Source organism: Lepeophtheirus salmonis, chromosome 1 (genome assembly GCF_016086655.4).
Source record: "Lepeophtheirus salmonis chromosome 1, UVic_Lsal_1.4, whole genome shotgun sequence".
Taxonomy (NCBI): Eukaryota; Metazoa; Arthropoda; class Copepoda; order Siphonostomatoida; family Caligidae; genus Lepeophtheirus; species Lepeophtheirus salmonis.
In genome coordinates, this window is record NC_052131.2 from 44,177,798 (window position 1) to 44,193,995 (window position 16,198).

A 16,198-nucleotide genomic window follows, 5' to 3' on the forward strand; every position below is an offset into this window, starting at 1 on the left:
AAGTATAGAAAAAACTCAGGATATTGATTGAAAAGCAATGTGAAATAAATTCAAAAATAAGCATGGAGAACAAAAATGTTGTATCCGACTTCCGATTTGAATCTATATACGACGAGGAAAACTTCTCATAGTAATTCTTCATTCTCATGTAGTTGATACCCATAAAGGGAAGAAAAAGTTGACTTTATCCCGACTTTTTACTTCATATTTCTTCTATGCAATGTATTTTCTGCATGAAAAAAATGGGTATCTGAGAGAACGTTGACTATAAGCGTAATTGTATTATATCCGGATTTGACTGCATTGGTATTTAAATCGTCTTTGCCTTAGTACTCAAATTACTTCAGAGGTCATTTTTCTATTTATTAAATTATCTTTTACTCAATTTTCATTACAATTTATTTTTTTCTCATAAATTTTTGATTTATTTTATTAAGGTTTCCTTTATAGGTTTTTTTTTTTTTTTCAAAAAGGTGATTGAGGTTAAGGTCATCAAAATGAACAATTGTTTTGTTTGCTTAAGTGAAAAATAAATGTACTTACATATTTTTGTATATATCAGTCAAATTGTTTGGGCATTATAAGCTAACGAGCAGACGGTTAAGCAAAATGCACTTATAAAAATACCATTATCGTAATTTTAGATAGGTAAATACTGAGTCCACATCATAAATTTATTAAAAACTTATAATAGAAATTTTAAATAACTAATTTTGTGCATTTTACCAAAAAGCTTTAATGTTTAGTATACGAATTATGTAAGAAACAAATCACGTTTTGAAATTTCAAAACTCTAAGGACATTGAGCTACATCTAAATATCCATAAACCTGAAATATCATAACTTTGTCAATCATATGTTGTTGTTTTTTTGTAATTTTAAAACTCAATCTAAAAGATTATATGAGGAAAAATTAATTTTTTTGGAGAAAAAAATTATAAAATTAATTAAAAAAAAAAAATTCTCAGAAATTATTTAAAATATTAATTTTTTGGGGAAAAAAATTAAAAATCCATAGATATTCTCAAAAAAAAAAATTATATTGGAAATATTACATTTTTGAAGAAAAGTTTCAAAACCCCATAGCTATTCATAGAAAATTTAATTTGTTGGAAAAAAATACAAATATGAAATGACATGAGAAGGAATGCAAAAATTCCTTAATTTAGGAGGGCCTTCACCCCACCCCCTGTGGGCGTACCCTGATAATAGTTAGTAAACAAGACAACACAAAATGATGCAAAATAATAAAACCCCTTTGATTATAATATTATTTAAAAAAAATTGTTCTTAGCTTCTAAATTTTTTTAAACAACAAACTACAGACTGTCACGACACCTTGCGGACAATATATATTTTTTAGTTTTCTCAATTTCCATTGATAAATACATTTTCTGTGGCGCAATATATAGCTACAATGATATTTTGTAATGAAAAGGTTTGGTATTATATTAATACAATTGTAACTTGCACAATTAACTATTTCTACCAGGTTCAATTTGAATACAGTATATATAAATATACGTAAATCTAAAACAATTATTCTTAATCGGGGCTCTATGAGATTGTTTATATCCTGAAGAAATGTATTTTCTATTAGAAAAGGTCAATCAAAAATGTTTTGAATAAAAATTATAGAACCAAATATCCGGCTAAAATTAGATGTTTCTCCCTTCTCCATTAAAAATCCGACTAAGTACTCTGCAGTGATAAAACAGTTGGGAATGACTGATCTAACAGATAAGAGGATGAATGATTATTTATCAATCATTCAAAAAAGAAATAGTACTCATCTGACTGACTCCTTCCATAACAATATCCATAGAAGGGAACAATGAGAAATGGCTTTTCAATCCTTATCAAAACTCAAATCCCTGTTATACATAGATAAATTGATGTACAATGTACATTGATAAAATGAAAAGATGCCTCATGAGACGATATATTTCAAAAAATTACTTGTCTCTTTATTTCCTTCTCAATTCTAAATGAGAAAGAACAAAAACTAAAATATTTATTTTCTTTATTTTGTTAAAACCCTAAGAGTAAGTAAGAATAATTGACTTGACTACTTACTCTTAATGACTTCTGCTTTCAGTATTATATACATATATAATACCAGGGGTGGTAGTAGTAGTCATAATCAGAGGGAACAAAAAATACACACAATAAGAATAATAATAGCCTTGGAGGAGTTCCATTCCATTTCATTTCAGTTTTGCCTTATGTAGTGTGTAAATACTTTGTTGTACACGTGCGCGGGAAAGAATCTATTATATAGATATACATACTTAAGTTATATTATTATTATTGTTCCTTCAAACTAACAAACATGCATATAATATATTATTAGGAATTAGGGTGGTTTGTTTCTCCATTTTTTAAAGTTCGATTAACCCGCCCCCACACCTTCCCTTATTGGACAGATGGAGGTGCACTGATGGAATAAGAGATGTGATTTTTGTAAGAGTGCGAGGGGAAGGCAGGAGCGAGACATATGGTAGTACTGAATTTAGACACTTGTTTATATCAGCTGTCTGTAAATGAATAACTGATGTAAGGAGAAGAGCATTCAAATATTAAAGTTATGTTTAAATTCCTATATACTAATTTTATTATGCATTTTTTAAACAATCCAACCAAAGAGAGGCAATAATACACATCGACGACCTATTAAATAATGAACAAAAAAGAAGAAAGAGCTCACCCAACAACCGTTTTTCTTTTTCTAATCGCTAAAGTTTATTTTTTCTATACACAGAACTCTTCTATAAGTATAAGTACACATTATAGAATTACAATTAGTGATGTGCTGCGGCCTAAATTTTGCTGCTCGAGTATTTTCGAGTTTACAAAAACACTCGAGGAATTGTGAGCTAAACTCGTTACTCACTTGAACCTCATTACTCTCATGGACATTAAACTTACAATTTTTGCCTAACGGATAATTTTTGGGTGATAACGACACAAAGATTAATTGATCTAGAGGGACTAGAGCCCTCCAGTCTACCCGCTTCGGAAGCTCCTGTCAGTGCATAACACTTCTTACACTTTAACCCATTGGTTAGTTAAAAATTCCAATTTTATATAGGAATATTGAAAATTTGTCATTAAAACAAAGATGTTTTATTCGGTTTACATTCTTTGATATTCTTAAAGAAGAAAAAGGAGAGAAATATAATTTTTTTCGAGTTACGAGTAAATACTCGAATTTTAGACACAGTTGGTTTTTGGTGTCTTTTTTTTTTTTTTTTTTTTGTTTACTTCATAAAAATTGAGTACAAGTTTACGGGGTTGCTCATGATATATCAGTAATTACAATGACCCCCATCTAACCTAGGAATTATCTTTGAAGTTCTTATACAGGGTGCGGCAAAATAACTTCTTTATCATGCTTGGTAATCAGGCTGTATAAGTAGAAGCGAGGTGGGGTTGTTTTATTCTATAGCTTTCTTAGAAATACAGTCAGTTGCTATCATACGTTGGAGTAGTAAGGAACGGGTGTTTACCATAGAAAATAAAAAGTTTAAAAAATTAAACTCATTGCAATTTTTCTAATGGGTTCTTATTGGGTCGATTTCTGATGATCAGTTAATTGCTTTCATTTATAATGCACAATTAACGATTTTTCCCACATTCATTTTCATAATTAGAAATTTGCAAAATTCTATGGATGCAAATATCTCCACCGATAGTAATTCCATTATGATCTGTTGTCATACAAGAATTCTAAATTGGTTCAATTTGTTCAAATCAGGTAATTGAAATTGGATATGTTGCGGAAAATTCAACATTTGTAAGACCTTTGCAGAATCTCCAAAATAATTACTTAATCAACGAATCATCCACAACTTTATAATTAGGATGCTGTATATTAAATTTCGCATCCTTTTGTATAAAATATCTATCCCTCTAAAACCTCTTCATGAAAAGTTATTCAAGAGAAACAAAAATCAAAAAATGTTGGGCATTAAAATACTGAAGTTTGGTTTATTTAGTGTATATACAATGGAGTATGTCAACTATCTGGTGTGATTATTAAACCTGTGTAAAATAAAATTTTAATGTGTACTATTATTATGAAATAAAAATAAACATTTTTTAATTTATGCAACTCGTTTTATCGTCTGTAGGATAAAGGAAGTTATGTTGTCTCAGCCAGTACACATTACAGTCAAACCTGGTTCTACGAACACCTGATTTAAGCATAGCACTGCACAAAGCAGCCATATTCAGTTTTCAAATAAAGAAGTGTTACTAAAGAAGGAACCTGGTCTAAAAGTTTACCTGCACTAAGCAGTTGCTTTTTCAGTTTCCCTTTTCCTGCCCGCTTAAGACAGTTTTGACTATATACCAAATGTATATTTCTTTCTCTAGGAGTGATCGTGAATTGAACTTACACGCACATTGAGTTTTAAAGAATTTCTTCTTCCAGGTTCGTTGTCCACTGTGTTATGTTGGTCCATGATTTCGATTACGACTAGTGCAGGAAAGTTGTTAATTGGTAAGAATCTTACCGATACAAAATTGCCTTGTTCTGGGGTGATGTTGTCTTTGGGGCCCACACATCTCGGTCAAAGTTTGAGAAAAAGCAAAAATTATAAATATTTAGTCAGTTAATAGTTGAATAAAGCATTAGTCTCTATTTTGCAATCAAAAATTTTGTTAGACATTTTTCTAACCTAAAAACATATATTTAAATATATTTTCTTAATTCACCATATGAAGAAAAAAAAAAGAAATGGGAAGAGTGTCAGGAAATTTTGAAAATATACGAGGTTCGTTTGAAAAGTCTACGCAAAGTCCAAGAGATGGCACTACTAGTGACTATCAAGCTTTTTTTTAGTTAGTAGCATATCTTAGAAGAACACACATCAACTTTCAGCCAGATCGGTCTATTTCTATTTGTTTGGCATTCGTTTGAATCTAGGAAGTGGTGTGATTTTCAAATCATGGAGAAAAAGAATTTCTTACTTTAGTAAAGGCAAAACGCCTCAGGAGACTAAAAAGAAGCTTGATAAACATTAAAGGGGTTCTGCACCATCAATTAGGACAGTTCATAAGTAGTTTCAAAATTTTTGGAGTAGCCATATGGCATAAGTGACGCTGAACGTTCTGTTGAGGTTACTACTCCAAAAATCCTTGGTATGGGGATGGATGGCAGAAGAGTAAAGGTTCGTGAAATTGGTAGGCACAACTGCTGAGGTGTGAGCTGATGCATTGTCTTGAGGGAAATTGACTTTTGTGTGGGATAATCATGGGTATTTTTCCTGCAGCTCGGTTTTCAAACGGTCCTGTAACAATGAATAATATATACCTCTAATAGTTTTACCTTTTTCCAGATAGTTGATGAAGATTATTCCTTGCGAATCTAAAAAGACTATATAAATAAATTGATCGATCTGGCTGAAAGTTGTTGTGTGCTCTTCCAAGCGATGCTATTAACTAAAAATTAAAAAGTTGTATAAACATATTGTATAGGTTAAAAAAATGTCTTTTTCCAAACTTTGACCGATAGGTGAAATGATTTTTACTTTACTATGATAATTTTGATTTATTTCAACATTTATTGACTAAGTAAATACCTTTGGTGAAACTTTGAGCAAGATGAGCAACATAAAAATGACATTGCAGAATAACGACATTTTGCAGTGGTTGTATTTTGACCAATTGACAACTTTTCCGCAATAGCCATCATTGAAATTCGAAAAGAGTTAATAAACCAACCTTCCTATTTATTATGTATATCTCAAAAAGGCTACTTTTAATTATTTTTTTGTCTTCATGTTTTTCTCTTTATTTAAATGCATCATGTTGACAAAATAAAATATGAAATAATAAGAAGGGAATTATTAATTAACGTGTCTTAATTTTGGCATAAATTAATTTCATTATTATTTAACATATAAAGAGAGTGCGGTGATGATTTTTTTTTTTTTTTTTTATAATTTGATATCTAATGATGACATCTTAATTTTTTTGTTTTTGTCACAATCTACTCTATATAATTTTTTACTTCTTCTGGAAAGTTTTAATCTATGTGTTGCATTTGTTCTGTGAGTGTTTTTGTAGAGTGTTTTGCATGCTTGCTTGCGTGAATAATGCAGAAGAAGTGAGATGTAATTTACAAAGAGATGGTGATATTCTAACTAACTTAATTTTCTTTCTTCTTTTCTACGTTAAATTTTCACTCTTTAATCAACTACATACTCTATGAATCTATTGTAGGTTCTAAAGACCCTTTGTTTAGCTCAGGGGCCCAACTAGGCCCAGGACTACAACTGTACAAACTTAGAATGCGTTTTTTGGTTTTTTTTGTCTAATTGCTTGAATATTTGTATCGATTCAAGTCCAAGTCCTGGAATATTTTAATCAAGTCCTTAGTAGTGATAAGGTTTTTCTTGTGTTGAGTGTAACATTGCTTTCTAATCAAGTGGAGTTGTGTATTTTTTATTTTGGAAAGTCTACTATTACTTATACATCCCTTGAGCTTCAAAATTTAAAGAAAGAAGTCAGGAGTGGCACAAGTTTGGGAAGTACTGTTTTAGCCACTAAAGTATTACATCAGTATTACTATGAATAATTATAAATTGAATGCAGAACAGATCCATATTAATTGATTTAACCGCTAATCTTATTTTCCAGAAATAGATACGTATGTTATAATTAATGATGAAAATCCTGTCTACAATGGGCATGTTAAAAAAACAAAAAACACGGAGAAACAACATGGTAACCCGTCAATTTGGAAAATGATTATCATTATGAAAGAAAAAATAATGCTCATGACGTGTCATTAGATCAGCTATAATCACCTGTGACAAGGGAGGAAGGAGAAAAGGAAATATACAAGGACATTTGCTAGAATTGCTCCGATGTCCATCCAACAAGGACTTACAATTATAACTCCACAACAAATCCTCAGGATTACACTCCGTCTTTTATGAGGACACACGAACTTTCAATTAGATTTTGAATATAATATAACCTATTTAGGAAAGGTTGTTCACTACTCAGGAATTAAATGATAATGAAAACTGCTAAGGATAAGAATATTCATTCTTCAGATTACCAATTCAAACACAAAAAAAAAAACGGGTAGCTTAAAAATTCAAGGCTTTACATCACTGATTAAAATGTATTACACATTAGAGACATTCTCCGCCAAAACTACCAAAGGAGTTAACCCCACACCTCATAATTTGCTAATTTCTCTGCTTTGATCTCAAATTTTCCAGATTAGTCGATTCTGAGATATGTAGTTATCTGCGTTTCAGCGTGGAATGAGACATTACAGCTTTATCGAGTGCATATTATTATATTTTACATCTGCAGATTTTCCACACTTTATAAATATTTCCATCCGCTTTGACGATAAAAGCCATATTCGTATCTGCATAAACTCGAATACTGTTTGAAAATGTGTGAATTGTTTTTTCTTTGTAAGGCAATAGATATAGAGAAGGGTGTGGAGGCCGAACAAACCCCACTGTTCCTCCAATGCTGGGAGGTAGACTCGATTCGGGATTTTGGAGAGGATGGCAAATTTGGAATCGTAAGCTTCTAGAAAAACATCGAGTGTACCATCCCTCACTATAAAGATCATCATACAAGAGAGGTTGTTTGGAGCACCAATTTAAAATAAGAGTTAAGAGTAAAAGGAAAGAGTCAAAATGTTTTAATATCAAAGAAACAAATCCAAAATATCATTCAAAAAAAATAATATATATCTTTAAAAAATGCATGAATCAGACTTTAAAATTGAGGAATTGCGCGAGTAAAAATTATTCATATTACTATTTCCAACTGATCTGCCGATAAAGGCCCCAGTCATTTAAATATTTTTCAACTGAGTGCCAAATATACTACCCTTAAACCTACTTGACCAAGAATGTATCTAATATTAGCATCTGAATAACTGAAGAATAGGTTTTGTTGGGGTGATGGCTATTATCATCTTTTAATAAAATTAAACCACTTATACAGTTATTGAAGTAAATTGTAAATTATTCACACAATACAATTTTATACACTCAAGCTTTATGGTATAGCCAGTAAATATAAGATTTTCCAGATAATAGCAGAAAGTGCACCATTGATAAAAGCCACAATGATCAAAGTAATTTAAAAATTATTTAATATATATACATACAACGTAGCTATTTCAAGATAAGCTAAATATGAACACAGAAGGAATGATAATTTCCATTTTTTAAATTTGAACCAGATTGAACATTGTTATCATGCTAATCAAGCAGCGATATATCATTTGAATTAATGCCTTCTGTTTTTTCTTTACAGATAAATATTAAGGAACTACTTATGTATTAACTGTTCAAACCTCATTCATTACAATAAGTGTAATACACTTTATTATTTGTTATTAGTGTTGGATTTGAGTATTATTCGAACTCAAATTTTGTTAACTTGACAATTTTCCTAAAATCCCTCAAACTCGCCCAAAATATTATTTGAAAAACTCGACTAAACTAGAAATGAAATGTTCAAGCATAGATTAATCTCATTTGTAGTTTTTTTTACATTTTATCGAATAATTCTTTATAGAATCCCTTTTAGATTATATTGCCTTTGTATAATTGGCGCCAAGGTTTCACCTTGATTAATTTTACAACAACACAATATCACCCCCTTTTTTAGCTTTCATAATGCTACTATTTATCAGGGATCTGCAAACTACGGCCAAATATGGGCCCCAATGAGTACAATACGGCCCACGGCAGTTAAAAGTAAAGGAATATAAAATGAACTTTACGCAAGAATGCTTAATAACAGGGAAAATATATTGGCCATGTGGCCCTTAAAACTTACTCGAGTAGTCAGTATTGGTCAGAAGGCTTCAAACTACAGAGATCCTTGTTGTAAACTACGCTTTTGAGTTGTGATTATATCAAATATTTTCTAAAATTGCTTATATTATTTGATAAATAGTTATTAACTGCCTTAATGAGCTAGTCAAACTAACTTATTTGTTGAACTTAGATTCCATCAATTCAACATAAACATATCTTTGTTTGCCTGCAGTGTTAAAATCGTCTGATATAACAAGGCTAAATCTATTCCTCAACAACATTTTTTTGCATGATAATTACGAAACAAAACTATTTTTTGAATGTTTCATGGAACTAAAACAAATATTTTCCCCTATGGACGAAATTCAGACGAAATTAAATGTGACAAAGATGGAAGGAAATGTATATAATAAAACAAAATGACTCTGTTTTTTTTTTTTTGCGGAATGCCTTTATACGAGCTCAACTTGACTCAATAACTCAAACTCCACATTTATAAGACGAATCCAACACTATTTGTGAGGATGATTATATTTTATCCATTTCCTTATCTAATGCCTGGGTCTTCTCATATATTTATTTATATACAAATGAATTTATTAATGCTTCAAGAACGTTTTGAAGACGTAGTTTAATTGGTTTTATATGTAGTATTATCATGATATAATATACAGTACATAGGTAGTAGATGGGTACAATTTGACGAGAAAATTTATATATATTTTTATTTTTTGTTACTTCGGTTTGAGTTTTGAAAGAGAGAGAGAAAAAAAAGAGAGTCCTCATCTGTTTTGGCTTCTTATCAGATTTGAAGTGAATACATATAACATTTTACCTCTCCTGTCAGAATAACAAAATGATACATAAACCGTATCTTTATATACCAATATATATATATATTAGGGCTGGTACGGTGCGGGGTTGTACCGCGGTTCGGTTCCGTACGTTTTTCTCCATCGGTGCTTTACGTATATACGAGTATATAATCACATATTAAATTTTTTGGCTATTTTTTATATCATTATTTATTTGATTTATATATTATACATTTATAAATTAACCGGAGCAATTGCGTTGCTTACAAAATTGAAAATTTATTTTGCGTCGGCAATATCTATTAGGCCTTAAATATTGATATGATAACTACGAATCTGAGTCAAAAGAAATAAAAATAGAGATAATGACATACAAAACTGACTTGATCTAAGAAATGACAATATTACAACTACATAGACATGGTCATATATAAGAATAGTTTCCAATTTGATATTTTACCAATGTTTTAATGTACCTGTAACCCTGAAAGTATTTTTTTTATTGTGGCAATTGCTTTATTTTATTTGTATCTTCTTGGTTTTACTTGATTAAAAAGCCTGACTCATGAGAGTTATAAAGTACGGATTTATCCATTTGATCCCTCATTTTAGTAAGATGACCGTTTCAAAAAATAGAGAGTAATTTTATGGAAAAAAACTTAACAAGGCTTGATCTCGGATTATAAATCTAATTTGTTAACCACATTTTGATTTACAAAAAAGAGATACCCAATCCGTTTTGGGAGAAGGGAACGTTAATATTAGGAACATGTAAGGATAAAATATTGGCACATTTTGATTTTTTGTGAGGATATTTTGGAACTTGCTTATGTTTAAATCTGAATTTGTATCTATTTTTGGTCTTAGTTTAGTTATTTTTTATTTTTTCAATTTGATATTCAACTGACTGTCTCACAAAACACGTGGACTTGAGGAAAAGAAGATGGCGGCTGGCCACTCTAATTAAATGGATAATTGTCGCCAAATGGAAATATATTTGACGTAGGACTGATCAAATACTATTTTAGACATTATATCTTTATCTTTTTGTTGAAACAAAGGTTGATGAAGATGTTTGATGGAAGATGAGTAAAGGGATGGACATAATATAATATGTAACATTTTTGAAGGAGTCAGTGAGTGCGTCTAGACGTACGATCCATAAACGTACTTTTCAATCAGAGATGAATATCTCTTATGATGTACGAGTACAGTGAATAAATGTGAAATTGATCCATCTATATTTGGAAGATCCTTTTGTGAGACTTACCACATGGGTAATCCCTACCTGCATATGGTGATTGTACATATTCTAGGCTTGTTTGACCTATGGCATGACAAATGAATGGAAAGGAGGGAGCCCTCCCAAAGTCTTTGATTTGTTCCCGTTCTTTTAAACTCTCAATGATTAGTTGCTGAACTTTTCCCTCTTTTTTTTTTTTGCATATTAGTCAGCTTCAAGAATTCATACTGACATTATTGACGTGGGATTTTATATTGCAATATCTGCATCCTATATTTTATATGATACAATCAGAAACAAGGAAGAAATGGAAATTGTTGTTCAATTGTTGGAAATTATTGTCAAGTTGGTCTTCTATAAAAATCGCTCTCTATTTTTTAAACGGTCATCTTGCTAAAAGTACTAAAATGGGATCAAATGGATAAATCCTAATTACAATTCCTCCATTTGACCTAAGTATATTCAGTTTTTGACAAGAGCGCATTCAATTATAAACCAATGAACATTCAGAACAATAATAAGAAGCTTGAGAAGGACCAATCGACATCTGTCTATAAATATATAATGAATTGTATCGTAATTGGAATTTTATTAGAACTGTGTGCAATGACCAGTCCTATTTTGCACTTTAAAGTGCTTGGCTTTGAGAAAATTCCCACCAATTCCCCACTCCCTGCAACCGACGTTGAATGGTAAATGTTGTGGAAATACAATCATTGTGTATTTTTATATTTATTAATCATGATCTTCGATTTTGTTTATTTATTTATCAGAGCCTCACTAAGGAGGACGTGGTTATGCATTTGCCTGGGGTATGGGTGGTCTGCAAAAAAGAAAAAGGGGTTCATTAGCGATTATGTTTGATGAGTACCTAGAGTTGTTTTACACAGTCTTGGGATATAAAAAAATAATATAAACGACTGATTGTCTTTATAAATGTATACGCAGCTATGTCAAGGGACTTGTTCAAAAATACTGCCTGACCGATCTTTAAACATCTTTAGATCTTTTGTTTTTTTACTATGTACAGATGACTATGATTGTATGTACATTGTACATATACTAGAGAAAAGCTTTCAAGAAGGGAAAAAAAACAATATACCTATAAGTATGAAATGACCTTTTGACAGAATATGATTGTGAATCTTCTTTTTCTTCTACATAATATGTGTATATATATACCTAATGTGTACAGATACGTGTAATCTCTGTGCCGGCCATTAATTATAGTGTGTCAAAAACTATCCTTTGATTACCCACCACATCAATACCCATGTTTGATCATAATAATATCTACGCCTCATAGCGATAAATCTTTTATTTCTTATGAAAGGTCTAGTCATAGATTCTACATATTATGACTGTCTTAATTAGGGAAGACCGGTGACACTTGGAAGACTTTTTGTCTGGCGTTTGAGGGGATTTAGCCCCCTCAAATTAAGAAATTTTTACTCTTTCCTATAAAATTTAATTTTAATATTGGATTTTTTTTGTGAATAGGCTTGTATTTTAGTATATTTTTTTTCAAAAAGATTTAATTTTCTGAGAAAAGCTATGGATTTTTGAAGTTTTTTCCAATTTTTTTTTCCAAAAATATAATCCGTGGGACGCCCCTGTCATTTGAATATATTTAATATTTATTACATCAATAGTTTTTCCACCAATTGCATTTGAATGCAACTCCTCAAATGTTGCAACTGTCGCGGAAGCCAGGGAGGATTGCAACAGTAAAAAATTAGCGGCTATGAGTTAGAAATTATGTAATATTTTTTGAGTAATGAACAACTAGACTTTTCATGAATGTTTATAATATACTTGATATGAAGGGTTTTGAAAACAATGCTAATTATACAACTGTGACGTTCGCGAAAAAAGGTACTGTTGTATCCCTCCCCGGTTTTCCCAACCTACGTAGGATACAAATGTTCTCAGAACATAATATTGTTTATGTTTTCTCTCCTTAGATAATCATCCTAACAATGAAAGTTCTGCCTGCCTTAGCTTTGGTTGGACAAGGCTTAGCCTTGTCTTATTCCCATGTCATCAACATCATCCTGGGAGGTATTTTGACTAGATATGAATGGAGTATGTACTACCAAGTAGTAGAAGGAGGAATGCACAAACCGTTTAGTCTCTCGACACTATTATGCATAATAATGGTAGAGCACATGGGTAGGTAGTCTATAGCTAAATATATGTACTAAGTATTTCTATCTCATCATATCCAATCATATCATTATTAATAATATATTGTGTACATTCTTCGAATAGCTTTAGTTGTCATTAAATGGTCACCCTCATAATGATGATGATGATGATGATAGGTAGAGGAAAAGGAATAAAACATTAAGAATATCTAATGCATAATGTATATATATATTAACTTTAAAATCATTTTTTATGTTCATTTTACAAAAAGGTCTTTTAAGAGTGTAGGCGGAAGGAGTGTGAGTGATTCCTTTCAATCATTCGACACCTTTTGTCCACATAAGTCAAGGCTTTTCACATTATGCTTGGGTACGGATATCTATGCTTAATGCGTCTTCAATAGACGTACATAAAATATTTAGGAAGAGCTCTGGGTTTTTGATCTAGATGCAACATATATCAAGTTATGTGTAATGGAAGCTATGCCAACAATACCATGTCAAGTAATCTAATTAATGAATTGGATATTAGCAGAGGTATCCGGGATTGCTCGGAGGTATTTGTTTGACTATAACAACAATTTTTTCAACGCATGGGTTGCCCAGATTCAACAAGAGCTTACTTTTATAAATTTGCAACAAATCGTTAGTGTTAATTAATTACTTTATACTTTGGAAAACAACTTTGTAAAATAAAAAACAAACAAACATACATTTACGTAGCAATTACATAAAGCCCCTCTTCCGTTATCATATTCTTTGCAGCTATGTATATATATGTTTACCTCACTAGGAACAAGCCTTAGTTCAAATGATTTAGCCATCCCTGTGACGTAGGATATATCATATCACTCCAAATATCGAATTTTCACAACAGTAAGTATTATTTATTCGTCTATGATACAGATGAATGAACTTTAATTTGGTTTGAACATATTACATAAGTACATTTATACTATTCATTTATGACGTTTCTGTATTTTTAAGGCTCTTTAATATGATTATTGATGAGTCGGAAAAAGGCATCATACTACAAGGGAATCTCAAGTATTTCCTCACAATTCCAAGTCAAGTCCTTGAATATTTTCAACGAGTCCAGCTTTGTCTGTGAAAATTGTGAACCAAATCCAGTTTTAATTATAAGTTAATATCATTATAATCAATGATCAGATCCATTTACTTTTTAAAAACTCTTTAGAGCCATGCTTTGGCTAAAAGAAACATTCTTGATGTGAAGTGTAATTATGAAAAAAGAATAAGCAATATTGGGACAGTTGCAACCACCGGCTCCAGAATGTATTTTCAAGTTTAGGGAAATTATAGAATAGAAATGTCGTCAGGGGCGTCTGCAGGTTGTTTTTTTTTTTTTTTTTTTTTTTTTGTGGGGGCTGCCACCTTGGGCTTGCTTGACAATTTTAATTGAAAAGTTTTTTGTCTTTTATTGATACAATGTGTGACAAGAAGAGACTAAATTTGAAAAAAATATTTTTTTTCTCGAAAATAATAGTATTTAAATTTTTTTATAAAAATTATATATTTATTATTGTAATAGCTATAAAAAAATTTCAAAAGTAAGTGAGGGGAAGGGGGCATGGCTCCTCATGTTCACGGTAATTGTAGCAACTGTCCCTCTTGTACTGAGTGTTATAATGAAAAACTGACCGCATTATTATATACTAAAATATTGATCCTCTAAAAAACTAGTTTTACTCTCCAAAATCATTTTTGGTCCAATATCTGAAATATCTTATTGTTGATTTTTCCCTACAGTAATCTGCTTTATATTACTTGCTAAATACTAAAATACCATTAACTATCATCATAACGTCAACTGTAAATATAATGCTTGAGAAAAGATAAAAAGAAATTTTAGTGTAAGTGAGATGTAGTCCAGTCTGTAGCAATGATAAAAGATTCTTATTGTGGCGACAAATCTGTTAAGTCTAAACGTTAGAACATTCTACCTAGACGTATTATCTTTTAATTGTGGGTATTATTATAGTAAAACGGTTATTGAGTATTTACTCAACAATTGTGATGTAAATTTTATAGCTCTTTTGATGTTAGAAAAAGGGGCCACCTTTCTAATAAATTATAGCAACAGGTTAAAAGACTTTCCTGCTTTATTAAACAACCCTCTTTCATCCTTATATGTCTACATATGCGCCTGTGTGGCAAAAAAAAAAGACAACAATTGGCACAATGAAATACTAATCAATCTATAGAAAGTCGTAAGTTGTAACCCACCGGGGGCCCCACCTCTTCTTATCCCTTTATCAACATTATTATTCCAGAATATGGGAGGTCAGTAGTTGTCTTATCTTTTTGTATACATACATCTATTTTTCGTATTTCTTATTGTTTTTTAAAAGACGACAATTAAGAAGAAAAGAATAGAAGGACTTCTAAATGACCTCATTTTTTCTCTTTCTATAAAAAAAGAAATAGAAAAAGAGGAGCCAGAAAATTAAGATCTTTAAAAAAATAAAAAAATAATGATTCTAAGAAGAAGAAAAGGAATGTGTTCAAGATGGATATTATAATAATCATCATTTTCTCCATTAAAACAGAATAATGTGTTCGAATCTGTCCTGAGTTTGCGTGTGGTTATATGTAACATACTAATATATATATATAAGGATTTATGTGAGAAAACTTTCTGAGATAGCTATGTAGATAAGACGTATCTACCTAAAGTGATCGTCAACTCCATTTATAAGTATTCCTGTTACTTATTATCCAATCAAAATACCTTTGGAGATAATACGTCATTGAATGCAGATCTGGCAATAGGGTGCGTTGTTATATAATTAAGAGTTAAGGGTTACTACCCTGTCTACATTTACTCTACAAAATCAACATTATGTTCTTAATTAGTGGTGCTATTTGTGTGTATTTTGGGCATATTAAAAAAAAACCCAGAAAATCAACATGGTAACCCAGTCAATTTGAAGAATGTTTTGGAGGAGAACAGTTTAGCTGTCATGGTTTTTCATTAGATCAGCTATAAGCAGTTGTGACGAGGGGGGAGGATAAGAAGGCCATGTGCAAGAATTACTCAAATTTCTATCCTCATTCTACTATGAGTCCAACAATGACTTTCAATTACACCAGATGAGCTAAAAATATTCCCCGGATTATATAATGCAATAAATCACCGGCCCCAAAATGTATTTACATGAG